We start from the raw sequence: 11380 nt of genomic DNA, 5'->3' as shown, positions 1-11380 counted from the left end.
TGAGTATTTCAAATAATAACTAGTTGAGAGAAATTGATATATATTTGTGTAAACAGGCAGGCTTGTCGATGGTATTACTAGTTTTACAGTTATATAGCACACGAATATTACTAATTTCAAGATACCTTCAAAATGTCAAATTTCAGCATATTCCAAATCAAAGCTGCTCCCATCCTGTTTCCCCTTATTTTCTTAAATATGGTGTTACATGTTATTGCGAGGTTGCAAGTAGTTCCTCTGTGGAATACTGCTGCTGACAGAAACAACTTTATATGCTCCCTCACCAAGGATAAAAAACAAATAATCGATGAAGTCACATTCACTTTCAGTGGAGATCCATTCAACTATTGCAGCTTGCAAATAACAACATCAGAAGGAACAGGTGCTTTGTTGCGTATACCTCAAGGAATGTCCACTGATACCTTTATGTACGTGGTCAGGCAAGGAGATCTCTTGAATTGTCAGAATAAATATCTTGCTGTTGCAGCAAATGAATCCTGTTCCATTGTATTATCACACGCAAATCTCCAGCTGTATCTGCAAGGTACTGGCAATGTCCTTATTAATAATATACCAATAAACCAGTCTCTGCCTCTGTGCTTAGAAGGAGATTTATATGATACTAACAAATGTCTGGTAAAAGAATCCAATCATAGTATTTCCTGCTTCTCCTCTAATTATTTTTGTTCGTTTGAGTTTCCAACTAACTGCAATGCTTCTCTTGGGAATAGATACGTAGAATTCACGTGTCACAACTCCCAGGCAAGCCACAGAGCTCTGATTACTTATCCAAAAGATATCATGACATTAGACCTGTCAGAACAGAATATAGTGGAAGTGACTAGTAATGCTTTCATCGCTCTAAAAGGGCTGGTAAACCTTGCAGAATTATACCTTCATAGAAATCGAATCATCTTATTAGATGGGGATCTGTTCAGCGAAACTAAAAGGCTAACCTTTGTCTCACTAAATGAAAACAAGTTGACAATTTTACCAAAAGGGTTGTTCAAAGGTTTGATTAACATTGAACAGTTGTACCTTTATAAAAATCAAATTATTTCATTAGATGGAGATTTGTTCAATGATACAAGTAGGCTGAGTGCACTGAGTCTGGATAAAAACAAGTTGACAATTTTACCAAAAGGTTTGTTCAAAGGGTTAATTAACCTTAGAGAGTTGTACCTTCAAGGAAATCAAATTATTTCATTAGATGGATATTTGTTTCGTGATACAAGTAGGCTAAGTACACTGATTCTGGATGAAAACAAGTTGACAATTTTACCAAAAGGGTTGTTCAAAAATATGATTAACATTGAACAGTTGTATCTCTATAAAAATGAAATTGTTTCATTAGATGGAGATTTGTTCAATGATGCCAGTAAGCTGATTACACTAAATCTGGCTCTAAACAAGTTTACAATTTTACCAAAAGAGTTGTTCAAAAGGATAATCAACCTTATACAGTTGTCCCTCCATGGAAATCAAATTATTTCATTGGATGGAGATTTGTTTAATGAGACAAGTAGGCTGAGTACACTAGTTCTGTCTGCAAACAAGTTAACAATTTTACCAAAAAGTTTATTCAAAGGGTTAATTAACCTCAGAGAGCTATCCCTTCATGGAAATAAAATTATTTCATTAGATGGAGATTTGTTCAATGGGACAAGTAGGCTGATTACACTAAATCTGGATGAAAACAAGTTGACAATTTTACCAAAAAGTTTATTCAAAGGGTTAATTAACCTTAGAGAGCTATCACTTCATGGAAATCAAATTATTTCATTAGATGGAGATTTGTTCAATGAGACGAGTAGGCTGATTACACTAAATCTGGATGAAAACAAGTTGACAATTTTACCAAAAGGTTTGTTCAAAGGGTTAATTAACCTTAGAGAGTTGTACCTTCAAGGAAATCAAATTATTTCATTGGATGGAGATTTGTTTAATGAGACAAGTAGGCTGAGTACACTAGATCTGGCTGTAAACAAGTTGACAATTTTACCAAAAAGTTTATTCAAAGGGTTAATTAACCTCAGAGAGCTATCCCTTCATGGAAATCAAATTATTTCATTAGATAGAGATTTATTCAATGAGACAAGTAGGCTGACTACACTATTTCTGTCTGAAAATAAGTTGACAACTTTACCAAAAGGTTTATTCAAAGGGTTAATTAACCTTAGAGAGCTATCCCTTCATGGAAATCAAATTATTTCATTAGATGGAGATTTGTTCAATGAGACAATTAAGATGATTATGCTCAATCTGGCTAGTAACAAGTTGACAATTTTACCAAAAGGGTTGTTCATTGGGTGTATTAACCTTGAACTGTTGTCATTTGCTGCAAATCAAATAATCTCATTAGATAGAGATTTGTTCAATAAGACAAGTGAGCTGTATTTACTCGATCTGGCCGAAAACAGGTTAACTATATTACCAATACGGTTGGTGAGTGGGTTGTTTAACCTTGAAGTGTTGGAGCTCGGTGGGAATCAAATAATTTCATTAGATAGACATTTCGTCAATGAGACCAGTAAGCTGATTGTACTCAATCTGACTGAAAACGAGTTGACAATTTTACCCAAAGGCTTGTTGAATGGGTTGTTTAACCTTGAAGAATTGGACCTCGGTGGAAATCAAATTATTTCATTGGATGGAGATTTTTTCAATGAGACAAGTAGGATGACTAGACTCAAACTGACTGAAAACAAGTTGACAATTTTACCAAAAGGTTTGTTCAAAGGGTTAATTAACCTTATGGAGTTGTACGTATCTAATAATCAAATTATTTCATTGGATGGAGATTTGTTCAATGAGACAAGTGAGCTGATTTTACTCGATCTGGCCGAAAACAGGTTAACTATATTACCAATAGGGTTGGTGAGTGGGTTGTTTAACCTTGAAGTGTTGGAGCTCGGTGGGAATCAAATTATTTCATTAGATGGAAATTTCTTCAATGAGACCAGTAAGCTGATTGTACTCAATCTGACTGAAAACGAGTTGACAATTTTACCCAAAGGTTTGTTGAATGGGTTGTTTAACCTTGAAGAATTGGACCTCGGTGGAAATCAAATTATTTCATTGGATGGAGATTTTTTCAATGAGACAAGTAGGATGACTAGACTCAATCTGACTGAAAACAAGTTGACAATTTTACCAAAAGGTTTGTTCAAAGGGTTAATTAACCTTATGGAGTTGTACGTATCTAATAATCAAATTATTTCATTGGATGGAGATTTGTTCAATAAGACAAGTGAGCTGTATTTACTCGATCTGGCCGAAAACAGTTTGACAAAATTACCAATAGGGTTGGTGAGTGGTTTGTTTAACCTTGAAGTGTTGGATCTCGGTGGGAATCAAATTATTTCATTAGATGGAAATTTCTTCAATGAGACCAGTAAGCTGATTGTACTCAATCTGACTGAAAACGAGTTGACAATTTTACCCAAAGGCTTGTTGAATGGGTTGTTTAATCTTGAAGAGTTAGAAGTCGGTGGAAATCAAATTATTTCATTAGATGGAAATTTCTTCAATGAGACCAGTAAGCTGATTATACTCAATCTGACTGAAAACGAGTTGACAATTTTACCCAACGGCTTGTTGAATGGGTTGTTTAACCTTGAAGAGTTAGAACTGGAAGGAAATCAAATTATTTCATTAGAAGGAGATTTGTTCAATGAAACAAGTAGACTGGGTGTCCTCAGTCTGTCTGCAAACAAGTTGACAATTTTACCAAAAGGTTTGTTCAAAGGGTTGGTCAATCTTGAACATTTGGACCTCGGTAGAAATCAAATTATTTCATTAGATGGACATTTGTTCAATGAGACAAGTAGGCTGACAGGGCTCAATCTGGGTGAAAACAATTCGACAATACTACCAAAAGGTTTGTTGAAAGGGTTGGTTTACCTTGAGGGGTTTTACTTATCTAATAATCAAATTATTTCATTAGATGGGGATTTTTTCAATGAGACAAGTAGACTGCATACACTCTATATATCCGCAAACAAGTTGGCAATTATACCAAAAGGGTTGTTCAACAGTTTGGTGAACATTGAACAACTTAATGAGACAAGCAGGCTGATTAAACTCAATATGGCTGAAAACAAGTTGAACATTTTACCAAAAGATTTGTTAAAAGGTTTGATTAACCTTGAACAGTTGGGTCTTGGTAGAAATAAAATTATTTCATTAAATGGAGATTTGTTTTCTGATACAAGTAGGCTGACTGTGCTGGATCTGACTGCAAACAAGTTGACAATTTTACCAAAAGGATTGTTGAAAGGTTTGGTTAATCTTGAACGTTTGCACCTTGGTGGTAATGAAATTATCTCATTAGATGAAGATTTGTTCCAAGATACAAGTAGGCTGACTGAACTCAATCTGACCGAAAACAAGTTGACAATTTTACCAAAAGGATTGTTGAAAGGTTTGGTTATCCTTGACGAGTTATTTCTTGGTGGAAATGAAATGATTTCATTAGATGCAGATTTGTTCAATGACGCAAGTAGGTTGCATTTTCTCAAATTGAATGTAAACAAGTTGACACTTTTACCAAAAGGATTGTTCAATTACACAAAAAATCTGATTTTACTGACTCTCTGTAATAACACCCTGCTTAATTTACCAAAAGGGTTTTTCCACGGACTTGATAACTTGCAAGTACTATGCATTCAAATGAATGAAATAACATCATTAAATGATTCATTTTTTCACGATTTACGAAACCTAACGACTTTGACTTTACAAGTTCCAAAACTGCAGAACCTAGGTTATAGATCGTTTTGGAAGCTTGTTAATTTGGAAATTCTTGTGCTGGCAAACACCCATTTGACTGATTTGCATTACAGAACATTTCAGGGATTGAGAAATGTACAAACTTTGTATTTGTCTTTCAATCGGCTCGATGTCTTGGATTCCCGTATATTTCAAGACACAATGAACCTTACTTATCTTATACTGCATCATAACAGTTTAACAAGCATTCCAGATATTACCCATTTAAACAATCTTACCTACATTGACTTACGAGAAAACAGATTGACAATGATAGATAACAATACATTTATTGACTTTCCAACGCAGACTTTAATTGCGGTAAGCCAACAAGAAATATGTGAATGTTCTCTACCAAGTGATAACTGTAAGGCTGCAGAGGTGAGATCTCCATATTTGACATGTGATAGATTATTGTCTAGTAGAGTGTTGTTGGGTGTGATGTGGTTTATCGGTTTGAATGCCGTGGCTGGGAATTTATTTGTTTTATGCAGGAAACACACAAAAGAGGAAAAGGGTAAAATTCAAATATTTCTGCTTAGCAATCTGGCGCTGTCTGATTTACTTATGGGAATCTATATGTTTATAATTGCATCCGCTGATATCTACTTTGGTGAATATTTTCCTATGCGTGCTGAGGCCTGGAGAACTGGTGTCACGTGCAGAATTGTTGGCGCAATGGCAATACTATCCAGTGAAGCTTCTGTTTTCTTTGTGACATTGATAAGTATTGACAGATTCATTAACATTCGATTTCCTTACTCTAGTCGCAAATTACGACAAAAATCATCAGCTGTAACAGTTGTATTTCTTTGGCTGATTTCTTTCGCATTAGGAGTGGTTCCGTCCATTTTATCAGGGAAAAACTTTAAATTTTATGAGAACTCTCACGTATGCATTGGACTTCCTCTGGCGCAGGTGGAGAGATTCGAAATCAAGAATGCATCACGGAAGTTTGTTCCAGTGGTGGATCGTTTCTCAATCGTATTAAATATCTTTGATAAATCTGTATCTCTTGGTTATATACCCGGTCTGTATTATGCGTCGGCAATATTTCTCGGTCTTAATGGCATCTGCATTATTGTTATACTGGTGTGTTATGTAGAGATTGTGCGATCTGTCAAGAAGTCATCAAAACAAGCAGGACGTGAGTTAGAGTTGAAACAACAGATCAAAATGACTGCCAAAGTCTCTGCCATCATTCTTACAGATTTCTTCTGTTGGGCTCCGATTATTGTGCTTGGGATATTGGTGCAAAGTGGGGCAATGACTCTACCCTCTTCGGTATTTGCATGGTCTGTTTCAGTTATTTTACCCATAAATTCTGCTATCAACCCGTATTTGTACACCATTGCGGCACTTATCAGCAAGTATCGCAAACAACGTAAAACTGTTGAAAACAAGAGTGAATTACCTCGACCATGGGAACAGAAGCCTTTAAGACAAACACCTCTGGATGAAAATGTACAGAAGATACAGCCTGTGTCCACAAACCAGAGGCCGCTGAATAGTCCTCAATATATAGAGCTACAAATTATATCTAGTGATCAACGAGCGAGAACATCTTCGCCATCCTGAAGGAGAGGATGTGTTGGCTAACGAATCTAAAGAAGCCGAAGCAAACTGATAAAATAGCAGTATCACTATGACATGACTATTTATAATGGGCTATTCCAGAAAATAGATACACACCCCCTATAGAGGATTTCGGATTTCCGGACTTTTTGTCCAGTTGTGACTGTTGGAAATCCAGACTTTTAAAGTGTCCAAAGGCGAAAAAATCCAGCATAAAAATAGTTCAAAATCAGAAATCCTCAATTTGAGAACTCATTTTGGACATTTCCGCGATTTTTCTTTCATTTAATTGGATTTCCAGGCTTTTTAAAGTGACAGTTGCAACTGGAATTCCAGTCGTTTTCAGAAAGCAGACCTGGAAATCCAGACATTTCTTTGATTAAAGAGTTACTCCTCTATAGGGGGGTGTGCATTTATTTTCTGGAATAGCCCAATAGGCCACGGTGTAACTTTGGGAAATTTCCAAAAACAATATTTATTTTCAAAATAGACCAACATGTATTGACTTATCTGTATATCGTTTTGATTTCCGTACCACATCTAGACTTCCCCGCACAGTGTCATCGCCCCGATATCTTCATGGCAGAAATCGCCATGGTAGGTTGAATCCACAGCCACGCATGGCCATTGTGTTCCGACCTTTGAGACGCATATTGAGCCGATGGACCTAAAGGCTACTGACAATAGCCGGGTAATTGATATCTCTGTGTGTGAGTAAGCTTGTATACGCCATTGAGGTCAATGGTCATCGACTTTTATACTGCCTCCACGGGAGTAGTGAGTGCAGCTATAGCCTACGCGCTGTAGTCCATACAGGACCAACGCAATATAAAATCAGAATTTTGGTCAGTTTTGAGTTCAAGACGCACGCTTCTTTCTCAATACTCAAGCTAATGACTATCATATCCTCTCAACACATATGTTCAAGTGCAAGGATCTAAATATGGCTTCTTTAAAACAAAAAACAAAATACGGGAGATATTCATCATTTTCTACCCGGTATCCAAAGATTTATCGTCTGAATATCAAATCGTGCATAGCACATTCACGTGTATCGATCCCGGGTATTTATTTTAGTATATCTGCTGTACCAAGTAATTATTAGCCAGGCGATGTCGGTGTGCCCCGTAGTCCACTTGCCCATTGTGCATACTTTGGTTATTGTATTTAAGCTTAAAACTCTGATTTAATTAATTTGTGCACAATTGATAGATTTTCACATCTGATCTTTTCAGTCACCGTACTGGTGCCATTATAATTATGCCACTATGATATGTTGTATTCAATAATATAAGCCTATGTATACTTTACTTTTACTGTCACTAATATAATTATATAAACTTTTTCATAACCATTATATACTAGTATTTTGATGTAATAAATATCAGTATAATTTCGAGTTCAACTGAATGCGTTCATCATGATTAATAACATGTTTTTATTTATCAAAAATCGACTATGGTATAGTCTGGATTTAGCTCATAAAAACAGTTGTCACAATAATCACCATTAAAAGTGCCAATGGTGCATCGTTTACATATTGTGGTTATTCTTTTTGCCATTCGAAATAGCTATATAATGTTTCGTACAATATTTACTACCTTTAGAAAGGTCACTACAGAATAAAACTTTCCTTGTTAAATACTCGCCAATGACATTCGTCTTCTTGAACTGGTAAACTGCTTGTTGTTTTGAAGGCACCATTATAAAGGGATCTAGAATGAGCGTTTATTGCGTTTCGACAGTATTTTTTGTGGGACATGAGAGCACCTCAGACCTATCGAATTGCATTCTGAATACGAAGCATGTCTTTCTGATATCAAATAATTTTCATTTTTTTAAAATCACAATATAATACAAATTTTATGACAAATTATAAAAAGTTGATATTTTTCAAATTTTTGATATATAACAGTCCTCGATTTATATAATTATATATATAATTATATAAATCTAATGATATATTCTTAAAGTGTATGTAGCTGGGAGGAAAAGCCGACGGTCAATTGAAAATTTTGCCCTTTCATATTGAAGATATGGATTTTTTTTCCCCAAAAGACCTAATTTATTTTGGTGTTTTGGGAAAAAATCCATATCTTCAATACGAAAGGTCAAAATTTTCAATTGATCTTCGGCTTTTCATCCCACCTACATATACTTTAAGTATAAATCATCAGATTTATAAAGTTTACTTCGAGTACTATATATCAAAAATATCCATTTTTAATGATTTGCCATAAAATGTGTATTAAATTGCGAATTTCAAAAAATCAAAATTATTTGATATCAGAAGGACATTCTTCGTATTCAGAATGCAATGCGATATGTCTGATGTGCTCTAATGTCCCAAAATAAATACTGTCCAAACGTTCATACCCCTTCCCTTAAGCATAAGGGCAGACATTGTACCATATGGATCGCTTTAAGTTTTGGGGCTGGAATTTTTGGGGCGAATAATCCCAAGTGGGTCGGCTGACGATGGGCGATTGATCATTGTCACGTGGGTAGCAAACAAAGTGGTGTTTTTTGCCCGTTTTGGCCGGTTTTTTGGTACGAAAAAAAATCCCATTTTGAGACCTAGCGTACGGACGACGTACAGTATCGATATTACGTCATAAAACATTGGTTAAAAATGACAGGAAATAGAATGGGAATAGAATAAATAACGGAGACATGTTGCATCAAATATTTTACGTCCGCTAAAAATTATGTATTGTTGGGCTAAAGTGTATCTAGATAAATCGAGGATTGGTATGACTGTATATGCACATGATTAAAAAGGAAAATAGACTCAGACACAAATAAATGAAACACAAGACTTAATAAATAATATTAATATATCATTTTTTTGCTTTTGACCACAAATCAAATATTCTACTCAATATGGGGTTACTAATATTGTCAATTCGTGTTACAATGTACGAACACTTCAAGGATTTGTTTTACAATTATATGTTGTCAGGAGTTTTAATACGTCACAAAAGGACATTTAGCATGTTTAGTGTTGGGTAAAACATGCATTTTTTTGATACATTTTTACCAAAATCAAATGTTGTGGAAAAAAAAAAAATGAAGTCATGGATGGACACAAGGTTGCCAAATATTCTGAAGGCTGCCACGGGTGAGCCTACTATTTGTCCTGGCTATTTGTACACGTGGCAGCCTTCAGAATATTTTGGCAGTACTATAATAGTAGACTTACTGTCGAACCAAGCGGTATCCAATCACTTGATATTAAAACACCAAGTCCTTTTCTGACGGAATGGAAATCTCGACAACATAATTCGTTCTCACTGTCGATGTCGAGTAAAATAGGGTCTACAATTGAAGAGCTTGTTTCCAAACCATGTTAAGTCCACAGCCACATGTTTCTACTTGTGTGATACAATCACAATTACATCAGGACCATCACCCGAACATGACTACAAGTTTGACATTAGCAACAGGTCATAAGCAACATTAGACCTACCAATTGCATTGTGTACCCACCACTGATCTTTTAATTGGTAGAATTCAGTCTAAACTATTATTAACATCAATCTAATTGTTTCTTTTTATGAATAAGATATTAGGTTACATAATTCAGCCAAAAAAACAAAAATAAAGTTCTTAATTAACTGCTTAATTAGCACTTAATTTAGATTTAATGAAGATAATTCCTAACAAATAGGGTATCATAGAAAAGCTAAGACTCTAAGCAATATCCCTGAGGCAAAGATTAAGTTGTGCAAGGATCTATTTTTTGTGAATGAAGTTTTTGATGTTGAGCAATGTTATGTAATGGTTTCCAAAGAAAGTGAATGAAAGTTTGTTAAACTCATCCCCTGGATGTGAAAAGTGTAAAAAAATCGGCAAAAACTCTATCGTATGAAATGAACAAATGATATAGTTCAAAATAAACATTTTTAGGATGACAAACAAAAGCTCCAGGAGCTCAGAGGAGATGATTTCCATGATCAGTCCACTTTTCAAGACTGACTTTAACAGTGATTACAAGGTTTGTGTCTGCTTAAATTAACCCCTGTAGTAGCAGTATTTTTCTACTGTTGTTCTTAAAACTTTTACACACTAAATGAACATGTAATTGGCAGTAAGTACTGAGAAAACAAAGTAGATAGCTCTTTCCAATAATTTTTGACACCATTTTTACAAAGATCAGTCCATTTTTCAAAATGCTTGTTCAGAGATATTTAACAATGGACCAATAGATAAAGCATGTAATGTCCTTTGATTTCTATAGTTAACATGGTTAATATGTTTATTATTATAGGCCTACATTATATTTCATTACATTTCTTATTTTAAATGCTGTCATTATGATTTTCTTAAATGACATTTAAGTTTCAATATCAATTCTAAGGTTTCATGTTAGCAAAAACATAGATTTCTTCATATAGACGAATCCAAGTAGCCAAGTCATGGTCAGGATTTGGTCGGACATCTTTGGGTAGCCGCTAGCACCAACCTGGTGCTTTGAGCGTCCAATTGTGCAAATAAAAGCCGCCTAACACCTAGAGAAGATGCAAGGACGAGGAGGGTTAATAGAATAATAGCTATTAATATATATAATAATAATGGAGATAATTCCGCAGGTAATCCCGTCGCATCTATTCATACATATAGTCCTTTTGTTCGCAAGTATATCAATGCATAGATACCGCGTGTAGTTAATCCGATTATTATGTCACTTCAACAGCGAATAGACCATGCTGTGTGTTTTGTCGAAGGGAACTGTATTGTGTTATTTCTTTTGTCTGCCTGTGTTTTCGCGGAAGGTGTAAAACGGGTGATGGAATGCAGTTTAAAATTTCCGCCAAGGCCGAATCATTTCACATTTTGAGTGCATTGTAGCCGACGGCTACCCAACTAAAGGCTGCTAGTCAGGTGTAGGAATGCGTGTATTTGGATTCGTCTATAGATATAGGTTGAAAAGCTGAAATTGCAGTGTGCATCTTAGTGTATCTGCATACAAGGTCACACTTGCACAATCACAATAGGCATACACAAAAGAATTTGACCATTTCTTTTGTGCTTA

Source organism: Amphiura filiformis, chromosome 11, assembly GCF_039555335.1.
Source record: "Amphiura filiformis chromosome 11, Afil_fr2py, whole genome shotgun sequence".
In the NCBI taxonomy this organism is placed as follows: domain Eukaryota; kingdom Metazoa; phylum Echinodermata; class Ophiuroidea; order Amphilepidida; family Amphiuridae; genus Amphiura; species Amphiura filiformis.
Note: the sequence above shows the minus strand (reverse complement) of the source record.